We start from the raw sequence: 20,280 nt of genomic DNA, 5'->3' as shown, positions 1-20,280 counted from the left end.
CCTGAACTTCCACCTCTCATCCTAGAACCAGGGGAAAGAGACGCAGGAAGATGGTGGAGTGACGGCCGGGCGGATGGACAGACACATCTTAAATAACAAAGCACTCTTGTTTTCATTATTTTGTCTAGTCTCGCTGGGACTTCTGTTTTCCCTTTTTACTTATGTACAAACAGAGGCTCGGAGAAGCTTGCTCAAGGTCAATCTCAGCATCACACAGGAAACATTATAGTTAACACAGACACGTACATAGACTATACACTCTAAGGGTCAACGCCCAGCCTGTATCTCATGGAATCCTCTCCCCGGCCCGATGAGACAGATGCTACAGTCCTCGCTCTGCAGAGATAGGTGCTGAGGACCAGAGAAATAGGTAAGTGACCCAAGGTCACACAGCTAGCGAGGATCCCAAGCCTGGTTTCCTGGGTTACACCAACAATGCTATGTCTACTCAATTTACGTGGGAAATTTTCTCCCACACAGAGAGAACACCCCATCTAGATAACAATACAAATAATCTGTAAGAAAAGTCTGTTCTGTTCTGTTCTCGTGTCAACTCCTTCGTCTGTAAAACTCTGAACAACAAAGCATTTCACAGACACCCAATCAAGCAAGGAAAACATCTCTTATCATCATTTCAGTGACGCACTCATGCTCCTAAGAGGAAAACTGATGTACCAACAAAGACTGGCCTCAAGTACAGCATCTATACGAAAGAACAAATGCTTTTAGGGAAAAAAAGGCTTTGTAAGCAGAATTCAAAATTCTCTGTCCACTGTGATTACCAATGAGTATAAAAATGCTGCATATAGATAAAAGCTGGAAGGGAAATGTGAAAATTCAGTCAGTCTTGTGGCCAAGAGGTGGTTTATTTTTCTTTCTTAAAAAAAAATGTATTTAATGTTTTTATCATATGTGCCGTAACAAAAGACTTCACCATCGTGCAAAGAAATCCATAATGTGAAATACTAAAGCCCTTCACACCATCATTTAACCGAAGATGCAGCTGCTGGAGTCCCTGGGAGAACTGCTGTTTGACCACGTTTGACCTTGACCAGTCCTAGTAATGGTCACCATAGAGATAGACGGAGGGGCGAGGGAGAAACCTTGTCACTGGGCAGTTCTGCTGATTGCTTGTTACTGTAACATTTTTTTTTAGTATTTCTTGCTCTCTCTCTCTTTTTTTTTTTTTTGGCAGTGAAGTAAGTCAGAAAGAGAAAAATAAATATCCTGTATTAACACATACTGTAACACATTTTGAATGCTGACTGTCCCCTACATCTTTATTTGTGTAGGGCCTCCTCTTGATAGTAGAATCAATTAAATTCTGCAGTTCACGGAGTCCCTTCTAAATACTGAACCCTAAGAGCTCACACCCAGCTCAGTCCTTGGCAGTTTTTGGAGCCTGTGGAGGGTGAAGTCACATGATCTTCTTAGAACCCCTCCTCTAACAGCCTTCCCCTTTTGCTCCCCAAAAGGAAAGGCCTCCAGAATTAGAGGCCCTCTCTGCCTCTTGTCCAGTGCACCTAGAAACCAGACAATGCCAGGCACATGGTCAGCACTCATTATATATTTATCGAACAAATTGCACCCCTGTCTCAAAACTGCCACCCACTGATGGCTCTATGACCTTGCGGATGTCTCCCGGACCCCACTGGGCATCACTCATTACAGCTAGATGATGAGGTTGTGGGGGACAGGCTGGGACCTTATCTTTGTATCACCAAGCCTGAAAGGATGAATCACTATTCCAGGGACTCAGCTGAGGCCCGCTGAATTGACTCAACTTGACTCATCCTTGGAGGAGGCTCAGCTCCTTAGTGGGCTTCTATGACACTCTCCCACCCACTCAGCCCGTTACAGGTTACATGGAGCCTGTTCAAAGAGGCCATTGCAGGAGCTTTGCCATGAATCCAAATTGCTCTGGCTGCACCCTTTTCCCTTGTTCCTGTGTTTGTTCTCAGAAATTGCCTCCCAAGAACAAAGAGAGAGCTGCCTCAGGGGCCCAAGGGAGAGCAGTCCTCTGAGGACATGGTCAGGGGACAGCTGGCCATCTGGAAGCCTCTTTCAGAGGGAGATGTTGATGATCAACTCTGCGCTCTCTCTGTCTCTTAGAAGACAAACAGAAAATTTCAGACCCAAACTGCTCCAAAATTTAAAAGCAACAGAGCCAGAATGTACCTCCTCAGTTGTCTCCTAATCCTGCTGAGTAATTCTCCAGGCATTTTTTTCCCTCTATGCTCCCTCCACCCCCGCTAGATGCAGAGAACTATTAGGAAATATGGTCTGTATGTTGTATTCTTATCCCTGGATTGTATCACCAGCTTCCAGAGAACAGGGACTGTGGTTTACTTACAACATTCCTGGCACAGGACCTGGCACTTTCCGAAGAGCTAAGGGTCAGTGTTTGCTGAATATGTTGAGCATCCACAATGAACTGTGTGCTATGCAGAAAGGTGGAGGGGGTGGATGGACAGGAGGATGAGTGGATGAGTAGGGGGTGAATGAATGGATGGGTGGATGGATGGATGGATGGATGGGTGGATGAGTGAGTGGGTGGATGGGTGGGTGAATGGATGGATGATGGATGGATAGATAGGTGGATGGGTAGTAAGACTCTGTGTCAGGAAACAGATGTACAAATTAGGAAATTGAAGGAGAGCTTAATTTAGAACTATTTACAAAGTAATGCTCAAGGGCTTAGGGCAATCAACAAGAGATGGATGCAGTTCCAAGGCAAAGGGGAAGAATGATTACCAGAACCTAGAGAGAGTAGCTGACAGGAGAGGAAGATGTGACTTCCAGTAGAGGGAAGTAGCCAAAGGAGCAAAGAACAGACCTTGATCTCAGCTCCTCCTGATAAGTTCCAGGTTGGATTGTTCAGTCGCTAAGTCGTCTCCAACTCTTTGCGACCCCATTAACCACAACATGCCAGGCTTTCCTGTCCATCACCATCTCCTGGAGCTTGCTCAGACTCATGTCCATCAAGTCGGTGATGCCATCCAACCATCTCATCCTCTGTTGTCCCCTTCTCCTGCCCTCAATCTTTCCCAGCATCAGGATCTTTTTCAATGAGTCGGCTCTTTGCATCAGGTGGCCAAAGAATTGGAGCCTCAGCTTCAGCGTTATGGGTTGAATCATGTCCTCCTAAAAGATATGTTGAAATCCTATCCCCCAGCACCTCAGGATGTGACTTTATTTGGAAATAAGGTCTTTGTAGATGTAATTAATTAAATGAGGTCCTACTGGATTAGGATGAGCCCTTAATCCACTATGATTGGTGTCCTTATAAGTGAAAAGAATGTCATATCAAGTCAGACACACAGGGAAAAGATGGCCATGTGACAACAGAGGCAGAGACTGGAATGATGAATCTATAAACCAGGGAACATCTAGTAGAGGGAGGGAAAAAAAAAAAAAGGTCTGGAGAATCACTCAGCAACAGCCCTGGGAAGCCAGTCTATTTCAGAAATGAGGAAGTGTAAGTTTGGAAGGAGTACCTATCCAAGGTACCCCAGGCAGTGGGTGGCAGAGCCAGAACCAGAAACTCCATTGGCACCATCTATACCTCATTGTTCCCCAGCGTGGCACCCCCAACCCATGACAAGTATGGAAGATGGAATGTTCTCTCTCATATCTTGCCACAGGTGCACTAGGTACAAGCGAGGCCGGGCCCCAAGAGGCTGCCAGCTGCAGCATGCACTTGGCCTCCCAGACTTCTGGTGCCCCCATAGGTGTGACTGGTAGAGAGGAGGGCCTTCTATAAAGGCCTCTCCAGAGCTATGCAGGCATCCATCCCAGGCTTCCTTGGGGCAAGAAAAATAGCCCTCCCATCAGCATCTCCAGTCACTGTGGATCTGGCAGGGGAGGAAATCCTGTGTGTATTTTATACTCTCAGCACATCTCAGTTTGAGCCAGCCACATCTCAAGTGCTCACGAGGTTGTGCTGTGTGCACTCAGTTGCTTCAGTCACGTCCAACTCTCTGCAATCCCATGGACTATAGCCCACCAGGTTCCTCCTCCCAAGGGATTTCCCAGTAAGAATATTGGAGTGGGTTGCCATGACCTCCTCCAAGGGATCTTCCCAGCCCAGGGACTGAACCCATGTCTCCTGGCATGCAGGTGAATTCTTCACCTGCTGAGCCATCAGGGAAGCCCATTCATGAGGTTAGAGGCTACCATGTTGGACATTGAGTCTACACCCATTTCAGAAATAAAGGCTCAAAAAAGGCAGGTAACTTTTCTCAAAGTCACACAGCTAGCAACTGGTAGAGCCGAGATTTGCATTTTGCCTGTCTGACACCCAACCTGGGCACAGCCCATGGCCTCCCACAACTAGGAAGCCCAAAAGTCAACATCTGGAACCAGTGCCAAGAGGTGCCCATTGGCCTCCAGTTAAAAAGATGGCTCCTGTGTTGGGGTGGGGGTACAGAGGAATGAACCAGGGGCAGGAAAGTACAGTTACGACCTTGGGCTGCCGGGGAGGACTCGTGCGACAGCAGCCAAGGACGCTCTAAGGGATGAAGCTGTCACCCAGAGACCACTGACACAGGCAAGGCCTTCTTGCCAGCTCTGCCCAACTGTCAGCCTCCATCTGCCCCTTCCTTGTATCTCTGCAAACCCCGCCAGGGGCAGGGCCCAGCACTTTCCAGAAAAGCCAGGAGCACACAGTTTCTAATCCCCCAATATTTGCTTTCTCTGCAAACCAATAAGGCTGCAGCCTGAAAAGAATGCTGATGGGATCGATGGTGTCTGAGGGTGACTTTGAACAAGAACGAGAGCGGGCCTGAAGCAGTGCACTCATGACGGTGAAGTCAGCGGGAGACTCGGGAGAGGAATCAATGCCCTGTAGGTGGATTGTGTGCAAACTGACATCACGATCGAGCAGGTGACAGGCGGCCTCAGAAGTGGACTTTGGAAGACGCCTGGAAGGAGACTTGGTGCTTCTGAGCACTTTTTTTTCCCCAAACTAAAAACTATGCTTATGCAGTGGAAATCTTTTCAGCCAGCCATGGGGGACTTCCCTGGGGGCTCAGGGGTAAAGAATACTCCTGCCAATGCAGGAGACATGGGTTCAATCCCCGGTCCAGGAAGATCTCACATGCCGCAGAGCAAGCGAGCCTGTGCACCAAAGTTATTGAACCTCTGCTCTAGAGCCTGAGAGCCTCAACTACTGAAGCCCACATGCCTAGAGGCCATGCTCTGAAACAAGAGCAGGCACTGCAGTGAGAAACCTGCACCCCGCAACTGGAGAGTAGCCCCTACTTGCCACAGTTGGAGAAAAAGCCTGCACAGCAATGAAGACCCCGTACAGTAAAAAACAAATAAATAAAATTATTTTAAAAAGAAAGAAGGAAAAAAAACAAGTCATGGGTTCCACTGGCTTTCTTAACTTCAGATAAGATCCTGATTGCTTCCTCCTGAGTATCCTTTCATCGCCCATTTCACTCCTGAATAAGCAAGGAGCTGTGTCAGTTCTCAAGGGCTTGCTTTGCACACTTGGGCCGACGGACTGGGACCCAACACTGGGAAATGTGGAGAGCTGAGTTCTAGTCTTGCTGCTGCCATTAATTGGGAGCTCTCAGACGTCACATAAACTAGTCTGAGTTTGGTTTCCTCATCTATAAAATGGGTCTAGACTGTGTGGTGTCTATGACGTCCCCATTAGATAGTAATGGAAGTATATGAGGATTGCCAAGAAGATCAGAAGGTAAATATCTTGCATATAGAAAGAGCTCAATAAATGACGAGCTACTGTAACAGGTAACTCATATATCTCTCTGTAAATCTAAAATCTGCGTATGCCTCTCATGTACTTGCTCCTACCTCCCTTTCAGCCCCATCTCTCATCTCTCTGCCCTGTATTTGATTGAAACCCTCAGTTATGTTCTCCCCACCCTTAAATGCTGGGGAGGTAGCTGGGGGCAGCAGGCTGGCTAGAAGTGAGGGCAGAGGAGGCAAGGACCAGGACGAGGGGCTTGATGCTACACACCTAGGGGCTTGGTTTATCCTAGGGGATGGAGAGCTGCAGAGAGGTTTAAATGAGGGAGCATCGTTCTCTCTTCTCTCCATTTCTTTAATCATTTCTGCCGCAGATTCTCAGTTCTCTGCAGCTAGAGCCACAGCTTCTCACAGACACTACTCAAGCATCAAATAGGTCCTCACCCCGCTCCTAGCCCATCTCTAAGGATTAGCCCACAGCAGCAGCCAACTTCGCTCTCCTAAAGCAATTGTCACACAGTTTCCACTGCTGTGGACTCATGAATGCAGCTCTCTGGTGCACTGGAATCAAATCACATTGCCCAGGAATGGTATTCAAAGTATTTAGCCAGCCAGCATGTCAGGGTCCCATTAGCTGCCATGCTGGATCCCTCTCCCAAGCCCCCCTCCCAGGGCTGAGCAAGGGGTGGCTGGATAGAGGTGTGGGGGAATCTGTAGAGTCTCAGAGAGGAGCTGGAGCAACGGGGGGCATTTGGGAGGCTTAGCATGTACGCATGCTCAGTCGTGTCTGACTCTTTATGACCCCAGGGACTGTAGCCCACCAGACTCCTCTGTCCATGGGATTTTCCAGGCAAGAATACTGGAGTGGGTTGCCATTTCCTACTCCAGGGGATCTTCCTGACCCAGGGATCAAGCCCACGTCTTCTGTGCCCCCCCACATTGGTGGGCAAATTCTTGACCGCTGTGCCACCTGGGAAGCTCGGAAGGCTTAGACACTACAGCTACTTACTCCTGGGGACAGACGTGCTTCAATAGGTCCATAACCTACACCGTTATCCTGCAGCACACACACACACACACACACACACACACACACACTGAGATTGGCCCCATGTGACCTGCTGTAACCTCAGGGTTGCAAGGTGGAGACCTGGGAGAGAGGCTCACTGAAGCTCCTCCCAGCAACAGACAGTGAGGGCCCTGGTCTGAGTGAAGCAGAGTTCAAGTCAGACTCAGCAAAGCAGAGTTGGAAGGAACTTCTGTTTGTTGGAAATATTCTTCCTTACAAACCAGGAGAATAGGTCTTTGTTCTCCAAATTCTGGCCCATGATGAAATTCACCTTAAAAGAACTCTGGAAAGTGTCATGGTTTTCCTGCCTGAACTTTTCCTGAAAGATTGTCAGAAGCCTAGAATCTTGCATCAGGAACAGTAGACAAATACTTGCTGTCATCAGAAACCACGGAAATGGTTACAAAGTGAAGGCAGGTGTGAAAAGGGCTTCTGGTGAAGCGCTGATCCCTTTAATACCTGAACCATATCCCCAACCATTAGTCAGCTATCTTGGAATCAAGGAGGTTGTCAGCGAACACTTATGGTGTCTCACTTGCTTGAATCAAAGACTCAGATTGTGGCTGGGACCACGTGAAGGAGAGTCTAAGTTAAACTGTCTGGAATGAATAATTTTTGTGATAAAAGATTCCTGAGATTAATATTTATTGAATACCTTCTATGTGCAGGGAAAGAGATAAGCACTGCCCCTACCCTCAAGTGGGGGAAATACCAAAGCACATAGTGAACAACAAAGTACTTTTTAAAGACCTTGAGAGATGTAAGGACCTTTAAACTACGTAGGGGGATATAGAACCTCAAGCCTCATAGCAAAAGTACTTTCAGATCTGTGATGTTCAACCTCAAGGAGAAATTTTTTTAAAAGCACCTTAAAGCTTTTTCCATCAACAAATGTTTGGTTCTCTAATCAATCGGTCAGTTAGGTACATGCCCAGCCCTGTGGATCTTGTCTATGAAACAAATGATCTGAAACTACACACCATGAAGAAGGCACATGTCTCCCTCAGGCAAAGAGCCCAGTGCTATGTGCACAGAGAAGGCTGAAGCCATTGCCTATTGCTGTGAGCTTTAAAGCTGCCTCCAGCTCATGTCTCATCCACTGTCTCGCCAGTATCTTCTCATTCAGCAGAGTTCACACTGGCCCCTGCTTTGTCCTGGATGCAGTCTTGCACCTGCTCACACACCATCAGCTGGCTCAGAGCTCAAAGCTCCATCGTCCAAGGCTTTAGATGAGTTTCTGTGCCCAGAATATACCTTTCAAAAGGGCACCAAAGGGGAGTTCCAAGAGCCAAGGAAGGTAGAGAGAGGCTGTGTGCAGGCTCTGAGAAAGAACCAGCAGGACAGCTGAGCTGCGGAGGGAGACAGCCTGCTGTGGCCCGAGACAGTAGACAGCGAGGAGGGCCTGAGTCCTCCATTTCCTGTGCTCCCAGACCTGGCAGGAGATACAGACATCATCCGGACGAGAAAGGAAACATCTCAGCTGCTAAAGAAGACCTGGGCAGGGTGACTGGAACCAGAGCAAGTTGGGAAAAGAAATGAGAAGCTGGAGAGTGAAGCTGGCAGAAGCATCATGTGCAATGTTTTCTCCTGCAGAACAGCCAAGGCCGAGTTTTCGGGGAGGGAGGGAGACCCTGCAGGGAGCAGGCGAGTCCTTCCTTTCAGAACCACAAGGAATGGACAATTCCATCTCCGTCCAAGAACAGCTGCCAGGCACAGGGTTTCAGCACTGCAAGAGGCCTCAGAAGCGATGATGCTGATCATCATCACCACCATCAGGACTGGAGCAATAGTTGCACAAACTGAGCACTTACTGGAGGGCAGATGCTGCTGTGCTTTATACGAGTCAGCTCATTTAATCAACAACCACTTTACTAAAGAGGACACAGAAATGCAAAGAGGTTAAGTAAATTGCCCAGGGCCACACTGCTGGTGAATGGCAGAGCTGGGCTGGAATCCAGGTTTTTTCTGAGATCCACTCCAGACTCGATGAGTAGTCAGCTGTCTTTTGAACGCAAGCTTCAGATCATTTTTTCTAGCACAGAAACTGTTCTGAATTGCCACTGAACATTTAATGATCACAAACTATTCTTGTAAATTATTTCTCTTTAATAAAATTGATCAAAGTGTGCAGTGATCAAATCTATTCCAAAGTCACAGTACGTATCCTACAGTAATGTTGTGGGAATGTACTCTGCCATCTACTTAAGCTGTAATTTTGAAATATTTGTGAGCCAATAGGATCAGAGGGGCTATTTAAAAATCAATTTTATAGGATCATAAATCCTCTCTCTTCCTCACACAGGGAGGGGTGTGGGGGTCAATACAGAGAGAATAAAATAGAAAAAGATGCCTTGGAGTAATCAACTCCTACATCTAATCAATACCTCTGAAATTTAGTCTTCCCAGCCTGTCCGGTCGGGATCATCGTGTTGCCTCCATTCAGCCTTCTTGGTTCTTCTGGAGTTTTCTGCAGCTGCTTCCTACCTTAAGTCTTCTAAGCCATCTTTCATATCGTAGGCAGAGGGATCCTTCTAGAAAATTCCATCAGTTCAGTCTCTTTCTTAAAGTATTTGATGAGAGACTTCCCTGGTTGTCCATTGGCTGAGACTCCATGATCCCAATGCAAGGTGCCTGGTGTTTGATCCCTGGTCAGGGTACTAGATCACACATGTGGCAACTAAGAGTCTGCATGCTGCAACTAAAGATCCTGTGTGCCACCTCGAAGACCCAGACCCAACACAGCCCACTAAAAAAATATTTAAAAACAAATAAATAAAAGTATCTGATGACATAGACAGGAAGTAGATAGGGGTTGCCTGAGCTGGGTGGCGGGGGAGGTGGAATGCGGAGTTGTTGTCGATTGGACACAGAGTTTCAGTTTGGGAAGATCAGAAAGTTCTGGAGATGGATGGTGGCAGCTGGTGCACAATGATGTGAGTGTACTCAATGCCAATGAAACCTAAGTTGCAAAATGGTTAAAATGGTCAATTTTATGTTATGTATATATGAATTACCGCAATAAAAAAAAAGAGAGTATCAGATGATCCCTGATGTCTCAGGATATCGCCCCCCTTCCTGAGAAAGACATTCAAAGCTTCTCAGAATGTGATCCCCTCTTCACTGGCAGCCATATCCCCCACTCCCTTGCTGGGTCACACACATCCCACATCCCACCCACTCTGTTTCCCAAACACACCACAACTTCTCACGACTCCTTGCCTCTGTCTACCCTGTTCCTTCTCTCTTGAAGGCACTACTTACCCCCACCCCCCAAATGGCCAAGAACATCTTAATCCTTGAGACCCATTTAAACCAGGTCAGGAGGCTTCACACCTCCACGTCTACACCAGCAATGACCTTCTTTTCTAAGGCACAGGCCCTGTCTTTGTCCCCTCCGGCTCCCCAAGGCCTCACAGACACTCAATAAATGTTTGTTGACTATTAAATGAATAAGATTTTTGTCTCCATCCTAGAGGAGCTTTATAAGTCATATATAAATGAAGTGATTCATTTCTAAAAAGTATGATGCAATCTAGAGGTGAAATAGCATCTTGGACCAGAGAGAGATCTTTGTGGATCTGGGAGGAGGCCAAGTTTGAATGGGGACAAGCCTTCCAGGTAAGGGTAATGATGACAGCAATGCAACCCACCCCTCTTTTTTTCCCAGAGAAAGAAAAATGAGACCCCTGCAGGCTAAGGCTTCTCTCAGGCTCCTAAGTTCATGTACCAGCCCCCCACCCCCAACAGCTTTTGCTTTTCTTCACCATGTGGACCTGAAGCTCCAGGGTAATTGCAAGCGACTGGGCTATTTTCGGAGCCACCCAGCATTGAAGCCCCTTCTTTTGTTGGAGGAATTCTTCACTTTATGAATCTTATGGGGGAGGGGAGGTGAAGGCACAGCCCACTTTCCTCTTTGGAAGATGTATACTTGAGATATCTACCTTCTAACTTGTCTTGTCGCATGACATGGCACTTAACTCAGGCCTGGCCAGACAAACCCACAACGGGATTTTGAATCTTGGGTGAGTGACTCAAAGAAGCAGGTCTTGTGGAGAGTTCTGTCTGGGGGCAGTGGCAAAGTTGCCTTGGGATTTCTATGAGGATGAACCCAGTATCCTGGGTCCAGGGAGTCAGTGCAGTAGGGACCGATCGAGGTCTGGGGTCCAGCCGCAGAAGCAACGGGAATCCCTTTGGCTGAGGTCTGCGGTGAAATTTTGGCCATGGTTCGGGCTGCATGCTGTCCCCTGTGCCCGTGCATCTTGGCTGACTGGCTGGTTCCCAAGCCTTCTTCACAACTGGTAAGGAGTAATGGTCTTATATTTAAGTAAGAGTCGGTTTTTATTATTTACAACTAAGGACTCTGACGCAGAAATTAACCTTGACCAATCTGCATCCCTGGTCTTCAGGAAGGAAAAGGGAAGCATGCATTTTCTGAGCACCTCCTAGCCTTGTGACTAAACATGCTTTTACGTGCGGAGGCTCCAAGGACCCTGGTGGCCCCCTCATGATTCTGTCTGGGCTGACCATCATCACATCCGGGCTGAGCTTCAGCATCAGCCCCTCAATCCCTAACCCTTCAGGGGCTGCCTGTGTGGCAGCTAAAATTTTCTGTCCAAGACCCCAGGCTGCCTACTTTGGCCCAGTGAGCTAAGGTCTCATTTCACCAACTTCCTGTATTGTTTTTTTCATCTCTCTTACTTGATCTTGTGTTCTAAATCCATTGGTTCAAGCGCAACAGGCTGTTGCTGCCTTTTCCCCTTTATTTCAGGAAGCTTGCTTGACAGCTGTAGCAGCTGCTACTACTGCATTCTGTTTGAACACATTTCAGTGATTCGGCTGCTCTAGGATCCTTCAAAGTGGTCCTGGGCTCATCAGTCTGAATGGCACGTCTCTGTGTTTCAGAACCAGGAGTAGGGAGAGTGGCCGGGGATCATTCACTCATTCACATTGATTAGAGTGCTGGTTGCCTCCAGGCGCTTTGTGGTCCATTAAAAACAGAGCAAGGCAGCATCTGCTCCTTCCTTCCAGAGGCAGCTTTTGATGGAACAGGATTTTATGTATTTTGTTTAGATATATGATGTCCCTGGGGGCTTCCCTCATAGCTCAGTCGGTAAAGAATCTGCCTGCAATTCAGGAGACCCGGGTTCAATCCCTGGGGTTGGGAAGATCCCCTGGAGATGGAAATGGCAACCCACTCCAGTATTCTTGCTTGGAGAATCCCAGGGACAGAGGAGCCTGGCAGGCTACAGTCCATGGGGCCGCAAAGAATCGGACACGACTGAGTGACTAAACTGCCACCACCACCATGATGTCCCTAAATTTCTTACCTGGGTTTTAAGGAAATCCAGAAGAGAAACTGTCCAAATAAATCAGGGGCTTATTCATTTTCAAAAGGAATTTCCCTGCAACATTTCCTTCACTTGTCACCAAGTCGGTGTCCAACTCTCTGTGACCCCATGAACTGCAGCACACCAGGCTGCCCTGTCCTTCACTGTCTCCCTGAGTTTCCTCACTGGGTTCTCTTAATCACCATCCTTCTGGAGCAACTGGGAGTTTGTCTATAGAGCTGGACAGAATGGAGGGGAAGGGGGAGACACCAGGGGTTGCCTGGGGCTTCCAGCCCCTCCCAGTGAGTCACAGGTGCCTCCAGCTGGGAGCTGGGCTCTAGCCAGAGCCTGAGGCCATGCTGAGCCTCCTCCTCAGTTCCCCCTGTCCTGTAGCTGTTGTACACTTGTCCGTGACTCCTCCTTCCAGCGCTTGTCAATTTGTCTCTTCAGTTGTCCATCTCTTGGTACCCAGTCTAGCCACCAAGCACTCTGCTGGGCACTGGGGCTATCTGGGCAAGTTGCAGAGACATAGGTACAGAGATATAGCCCCACCTTCCTGCTGCAGGGGGTGGGGAGGTGATGTCCCATGTTTCCTGCTTGCAGAGCACAGGATGGGGGAGCTCGCGTTGCTGGGAGGGGAGAGGAACCCAAGGATAGCCCCGAGAGGCAGTCATTTCTTCAGACTCAGGAGATGACAGGTGAACCAGGTGAAGATGTGAGGAAAGAGGGGATGGAAGGAGCAGAGCTCAGAAGAAGCCAAAGCACAGGTGAAGCAACCGATCAGACAGAAGAGAAACTGAGGTGACATCACTGGGGGGCTTGTGAGTTATCTTAAGGATTTAGCTGCTGCTAAGTCGCTTCAGTCGTGTCCGACTCTGTGCGACCCCGTAGACAGCAGCCCACCAGGCTCCCCCGTCCCTGGGATTCTCCAGGCAAGAACACTGGAGTGGGTTGCTGCCATTTCCTTCTCCAATGCATGAAAGTGCAAAGTGAAAGGGAAGCCACTCAGTCATGTCTGACTCTTCACGACCCCATGGACTGCAGCCTACCAGTCTCCTCCGTCCATGGGCCTTCCCAGGCAAGAGTAAGGATTTAGAGTTGATTGTATTCATCTAACAAACACATATATGAATGTGCTACGTGTGAAGGCGCTTCAGTCGTGTCTGACTCTTTGCAGCCCCGTGGACTGTAGCCGAGCAGGCCTCTCTGTCTGTAGGATTTTCCAGGCAAGAGTAGTGGAGTGGATTGCCATTCCCTTCTCCAAAGGATCTTCCCGACCCAGGGATGGAACCTGAATCACTTAGGTCTCCTGCATTGGCAGACAGGTTCTTTACCGCTAGTGCAACTTATGTGTCACTGTTCAAAGCACCTTCTATTATAAATTCATTGAATCCTGATAACAACCTTGGAGCTAGGTCATCATCCCGTCTTACAAGTGGGGAGAGTGAAGCTCTGTGCATTTAACTAACCTCCCAGGATCCCCTATCCTGTGGGTAGGGGAGCCAGGCCATCTGGCTTCTGAATCCAACCACTATGTTGAGCTGCAGCTAAATGAAGCTGAAGGGTTTTAAGCAGGAAAGTAAAGCAGAGACCTGCATTTTTTATGAGATCAGCCCTGCCCAATGGCCCAGGATATTAATGGAACCAGTCTCCCCAACTCGCCATGCACTTGTTAAGCTGCCTGTGTGGCTGGGCTGTTATGCAGAGGGAAGTAAAGAGACCAACGAGGGCCCACCTCCACACCACAGAGGCCAAGCCCTCCTCGGGTGGTCTGCATTCCAGCCTTCTGTCCAGAACCCACTTCTCAAGGCTCAGGTCCGTCCAAAGCTGACTCCCTCACAAAGAGGAGATGCTATGGCCTCCCTGCCCTTCCAGAGGCCTCCGCTGGGACAGCGGAAGATGGGTGTCCACAACATCATCATCTGGGTGGCAACCCCCTTCTACCATGACCCCTCTCTCTCTGGAGCCTTCCGAGCCCTGACGTCTTCTGCAATGGCTCCGGCCTACACTCACGTCTCCCTGCTCTCCACTCCCATAGCTCTCATTGTGAGAGCCACACAATCAATGCTGTGTGCATTGTTCTCTGGCTGTTGTGTGTTCATTCATCTATTCAACTGTCCTGAATTGTCTGCAGATGAGTCATAATTTGGAAGATGGTTGAAGATGTGTTGCTTTATGTACCCAAACTTAAAAAAAAATCTAAACACTGTATACACACACACACAGTGTTTTTATTTTTAATACATATACATATATGTATATATAGTTGACATGAGCAACAACAGCAACAAAAATAAGAACATAATGAGCATTTTTGGTGGTAACTGAGGCTCCTTGCTACTTACCTAGACCTGCCTGAGACATATGGGTTGCGTGCCCTTCCACTAAAAGGCACCAGCCGCTTGGGCTTTCTCGTTTTTAAAATAAACAATCTCAATTTTTTATTATTTTCATAATAAAACAAAATAGGAAGCTCAAAACTGGATCACTTTGCCCTTACTCTTCTTCTGTCTCCTCCCAGCTCAAAATGTTTGCAGCTCTTAATAGTCTGCAGTCTCTCAGATCTGCCAGTTGGGCTCAACGCATTCAAGCCTCAGTACAATATTTGCAGTTTTAGCCTTTTTCCAGAAAATTGGCTTTTTCTGCCACCACAGCCACTCTGCTCTCTGTCCTAATGCCGCTTTCCCTGGGCATACAGACTCCTTGCCCTTCTTGCACTGGGTCACATTGTGGGGCTGGTGCTTGCCACGCCTCTTACAGAAAGTCTGGTGGGCTTTAGGAAAGCTCACCACGTTCACAAGTGTGCTGTCCGCATGGCGAGCTCATTAGCTTTTCATAGGTCTGTTGTCTCTACCTGTCAACTGATTGCCTTGCACAGACCTTCCACAGAGACTGGCTCCCAGGTCAGGCCTCAGGGACAGGCCCCGGCTGGCCCTGGAGCCCCAGTGCTTCCTCTGCTCTGAATCATCTGATGAGAAAGAAGGTTGAGTGGATTTCAGAGGGGCTTTCAGGAGTAATTCTATTCTGAAAGTAATTCTACTTTCTGAACAGTCACTTCAGAACCCCTGTAGCTGGGAAGTCAGGTCGCTGAGCAACTGAGAACTGAGAAGCCAGGGAGAACTCCCTGCCACCCCTCTGAGCTGTACCACCTCCCTGCTCTCCATCAGGCTCTCACCAGGCATACGCTGTGTCTTCATTCTTTTTGGAATCCCAGCCCCGAGGGTCATGTCTGGCCCAGGGTAGACCTTTCGATATTTTGCTGAATGAACAGATAGGAAGTTGAGCCCAAGACGGGGGTGGGCAGCTCCTTGGAGAGCTCATTCACTCCTCCATGGGTGAGCATCAGTGTGGAAACTTTAGGACGTTTTCTGATGTTCGGGTCCCTTCGGGGTCAACCTCAAGGTTCTTGGTGTGCTTGTCAAAGTAAATGCAATTCTGTGTTCATGGAATCCCTGAGGGGTATACAGCTCTGTTTCACATGCTTTCCTCTGTCAATTTACTAACTTTCTAGTGATTTCGTATATGGTTGGAAACAAAGTAAGCACACAGCACCAACAATTGCTGGTATTAGAAATGTCTCCCTTAATGGCCCAAAAGTGTGAAGTGTGAACATGTTAGTTGCTCAGGTGTGTCCGACTCTTTGCAACCCTATGGACCATAGCCCAGCAGGTTCCTCTGTCCATGGGATTCTCCAGGCAGGAATACTGGAGTGGGTTGCCATGCCCTCCTCCAGGGGATCTTCCCCACTCTGGGATTGAACCTGTATCTCCTGTCTTGCAGGCAGATTCTTTACCTTCTGAGACACCAGGGAAGCCCCAAAACAAACCCTCTGTGAATGTCTTCCATTAGTCAGTCACCAGGGACATGGAAAGCAGATGAAACTCTGCCTGCTGGAAGGTTACAGACTTACGGGCTTGCAGGGAGAAGAGAGGAGAAACAGACATGTAATTAATTAAAGGGGACAGATAAAGGATGAAGAGGTACCCTCTCCCTGCAGAGACATTGAGAGTAAAAACAGAGGCTTCCACATGAAAATAAAATCAGCCGCTGACTCACCAGCAGATGTATACTTAGCCACCCACGAGCCTCAGATAACTAAACATTGTTCCCAGGCCAGCAAACACTGGAGTTTTCGTCTTCCATGGCAGGTAGTGCAGAGTCTTGTTTATTGTTGTAGAAGAAGATTGAAATCACCCAGACTTGTTTTTTAATCTTACCTCTGTAGTTTAGCAATCGAGACTGGTAATTTAACCTCCCTGGGCATCAGTTTATTCACCCACAGAGGAGGGTGGCTCACCTTTGTTGAGAGGGCACTATGGATGCAAGATCAAAGAAGAAAACCCTAGTTCTCAGGAAGCTCAGAGGTGAATCTGATGTCATGGACAAACGCTCCAAGCCAGTAAAAGATATCATATCATTTGTTGAATGAAAGTATTAATCAAGATTCTCCAGAGAAAAATAATAAGATATATAGGTATGCTAAGTCGCTTCAGTCATGTCTGACTCTTCATAACCCCGTGGACTGTGTAGCCCGCCAGGCTCCTCTGTTCATGGGGTTTCCCAGGCAAGAATACTGGAGTGGGTTGCCATTTCCTTCTGCAGAGAATCTTCCTAACCCAGGGATCAAACCTGTGTCTCCTGCATTGTCACCACCACATATACGCTTCCCAGTGGTAAAGAACCCACCTGCCAATGCAGGAGAACTAAGGTATGCAGGTTTGATTCTTGCCTGGAGAATCCCATGTACAGAGCAGCCTGGCAGGCTACAATCCATAAATTCTCAAAGAGTCAGACATGACTGAAGTGACTTAGCACATATGCATGCATATATAAGCTAATAATAAGATAGATATATAGAGAGAGTTATTACAAGGAATTAGCAAGTCCAAAATTTCCAGGATCATCCTGCAGGGGGGAGATCTAAGAGAAACTGTATTTCTGTTAGAGTCTGAAGTTTGTGGGAGACCCAGGGAGAGCTGACGTTACAGAGCAAGTTCAAAGTCCGTCTGCTGGAAAATTTTCTTGCTCGGGGCAGCTCATTCTTCTTATTCTATTCAGGCCTTCGCCTGGTGGATGCGGCCCACCCATATGAGAGGGCAATCTGCTTACTCAGAGTCCACCAAGTTAAATGTTAATCTCTCCCTGAAACACTCTCATAGAAACATCTGGGATAATGTATGATCAAATACTGGGCACACTGTGACCCAGCCAAATTGACACATAAAATTAACCATTGCCCTGAACAAAGTGAAGAATGTAATCTTACACATGTAAAACCACATGCATGTCTCCAAATGAAACCAGCAGTTGTGTCTAGAAGGAGGTTCCCAAAATGCCTGCAATGGTCCCCTTGTAGAGACAGCTTCACAGGTTCTTTTTTTACTCTCTTTTGTACATTTATGTATTGTTTCATTTTTAATATGATGTGTGCTGGTGGTTTAGTCTCTAAGTCATGTCCAACTCTTGCGACCCCATGGACTGTATGTAGCCTGCCAGGCTCCTCTGTCCGTGGGATTTTCCAGGCAAGAATACTGGAGTGGGTTGCCATTTCCTTCTCCAGGGGATCTTCCTGACCCAGGAATTGAACCCAGGTCTCCTGTACTATAGGCAGATTCTTTACCAACTGAGCTACAAGGGAAGCCATGATATGTGCTGTTACATTTTTAATCAAAACTGTCATCATCACTATTATCATTGCAAAAGCAATCTTTTTTTTTAAAGTACCTTATTGACATATAGGAAATGCTCGAGAAATGTCAGAATGCCGAAGTCCTTCCCCAAAAGGCTAGTGGACCAAATGTTGGTTCAGAATGCCTGAAATTCTACCAGTAAACTTTTTTCTTTTTTTGGCCATGCTACATGGCTTGTGCCAAGTCCTAACCATTGGACCGCCAGGAAATTCCCCTATGAGTGAACTTTTATTCTTCAAATGTAAGAGCTTTCTTTCTTTTAAAATGCAAATCGTGGCAGAAGAACTATTGCCGGAAGACTTATCTGTTTTTTAATGATGGAATGATTTGATTAGATTTTCTCCCTGAGAACACACAGTGAGAGTTGGAAAACAATAAATAGCCCATGGGTGTCCAGGAGGAGCCAGAAACAGGACACCCACAAGCACAGACACATGCCTGCAGATGGCAAGAATGAGCTTCGCCCGCTGCAGGGCTGACGGGAGACTGAGTTCCATCGGCCTGACCCCAGCCTTCAGCCAGGAAATGTGTGGGAAGACCCTGCCCTGACCAAACTGTCCCGGCTCTCAGTGAATCTCATTCAGCCCCTCCTGGTGGAGTGGACTGTCAGGCAGTTTTTCAACCACCCTCTCAACAGAAGCACTGATGGTGATTATATGGAAATCTGCAGTGAAAAGTCCCACTCACATGTTTGTCAGTGAAATACCTGCCACAAGGGCGGAGAGGAAGTTCCTCTGGATGACCCACTGCTCTGGGCAAATAAACCACTGAAACAATTTATGAGAGTAAACTCAACCAGAAGGACTCATTCATTTGGAAGTGTACACTGAGTGTAGCCATTCTGCAGACCATTAACTCCACTAATTACAACAGTGATTCAAGAGATAAGCCTTCACTAACTTTTTATAAGGCTCTGAGGCTTATAACAGGACTGGCACTTCCCTTCCTCCCCTGCACTCTACCACCAAGCAGAGGGAAAGAAGGGGAAAAAAAACCCCAATATTTACTGAACACCTGCTGTATGCCTAACGTTTCCTGTGGGATAGCTCCACGACCTCTTTGGAGTAGGGATTGCTTTTGCAGGTTAGAAAACTGAGGTCCAGAGAGGATCATGGTGTTCAAGGTCAAATGTTAGTGGCTCAGTTGTGTCTCACTCTTTGGGACCCCGTGGACTGTAGCCCACCAGGCTTCTCTGTCCATGGGACTTCTCAGGCAAGAATACTGGGAATAGAACTGCCATATGACCCAGCAATCCCACTGCTGGGCATACACACTGAGGAAACCAGAATTGAAAGAGACTCGTGTACCCCAGTGTTCATCGCAGCACTGTTTACAATAGCCAGGACATGGAAGCAACCTAGAATTACTCAGCCATTAAAAAGAATACATTTGAATCAGTTCTATTGAGATGGATGAAACTGGAGCCCATTATACAGAGTGAAGTAAGCCAGAAAGAAAAACACCAGTACAGTATACAAATGCATATATACGGAATTTGAAAGATGGTAACGATAACCCTATATGTGAGACAGAATAAGAGACACAGATGCATAGAACAGTCTTACGGACTCTGAGGGAGACGGTGAGGGTGGGACGTTCTGGGAGAATAGCATTGAAACATGTATATTACCATATGTGAAACAGAACACCATTCCAGGTTCAATGCATGAGACAAATGCTCAGGGCTGGGGCAATGGGATGACCCAGAAGGATGGGATGGGGAGGGAGGTGGGAGGGGGGTTCAGGATGGGGAACACATGTAAACCCATGGCTGATTCATGTCAATGTATGGCAAAAACCACTACAATATTGTAAAGTAATTAGCCCCCAACTAAAATAAATAAATTTATTAAAAAAAAAAAAAGAATACTGGGGTGGGTTGCTATTTCCTTCTCCAGAAGATCTTCCTGACCCAGGGATGGAACCTGCATCTCCTATGTCTCTTGCATTGGCAGGCAGATTCTTCACCACGGAGCCACCTGGGAAGTTCAAGGTCAAACTGCAATAAATAGCAGAGCCAGGATTTAGGATCTTCTGGCTTCAAGTTCAGTGTGTTTCCTCCAGCAGCTTCTTCTCACCAAGCAATTTAGAAAAAAATAATAAGAATATCAAACAGATAAAGTAAGAACTCAATGCTTTCTTTCTTAGCTCTCTGCTCCCTGGAGTTCTTCCCAGCACGTTGAATGTGGATGTTTAACATGTTTTATATTAAGCTAGGATGAAACTCCTAGAGAACAGAGACTAGTGTGGTCTTTCCTAGAGTCCCTACAGCAGTGAGCAAAGGGCTGGCAGAGCCATTACAGGGATGGGCTTTGGTCACCAGGCAGCGCACATAGGTGTATATCCATCCAGGCTCTGCCATCGCTAGCTCTTCCGCTCTGTGCTCGATCCAAGCATTGTGCCTCAGTTTCCTTATCTGTGAAATGGAGAAGGTGATCATAAGTCCCCTGCATACGAATGAGTTCTGTTCTGAGAG

The 20,280-nt window shown here is 47.4% G+C and overlaps 1 pseudogene; it reads right to left on the bottom strand.

Annotated features, from left to right (window-relative positions):
• Nucleotides 1-14,588: 14,588 nt before the first annotated feature.
• LOC145545587 (large ribosomal subunit protein eL42-like) lies at nucleotides 14,589-20,166 on the bottom strand (annotated as a pseudogene).
• Between the last annotated feature and the right edge of the window lie 114 nt (nucleotides 20,167-20,280).

The sequence above is a fragment of the Giraffa tippelskirchi genome, chromosome 4 (genome assembly GCF_054371585.1).
Source record: "Giraffa tippelskirchi isolate mGirTip1 chromosome 4, T2T-mGirTip1v1.2.pri, whole genome shotgun sequence".
Lineage (NCBI taxonomy): Eukaryota > Metazoa > Chordata > Mammalia > Artiodactyla > Giraffidae > Giraffa > Giraffa tippelskirchi.
The sequence above is the reverse complement of the archived record's forward strand: the minus strand, read 5'-3'. Positions and strand labels throughout refer to the sequence as shown.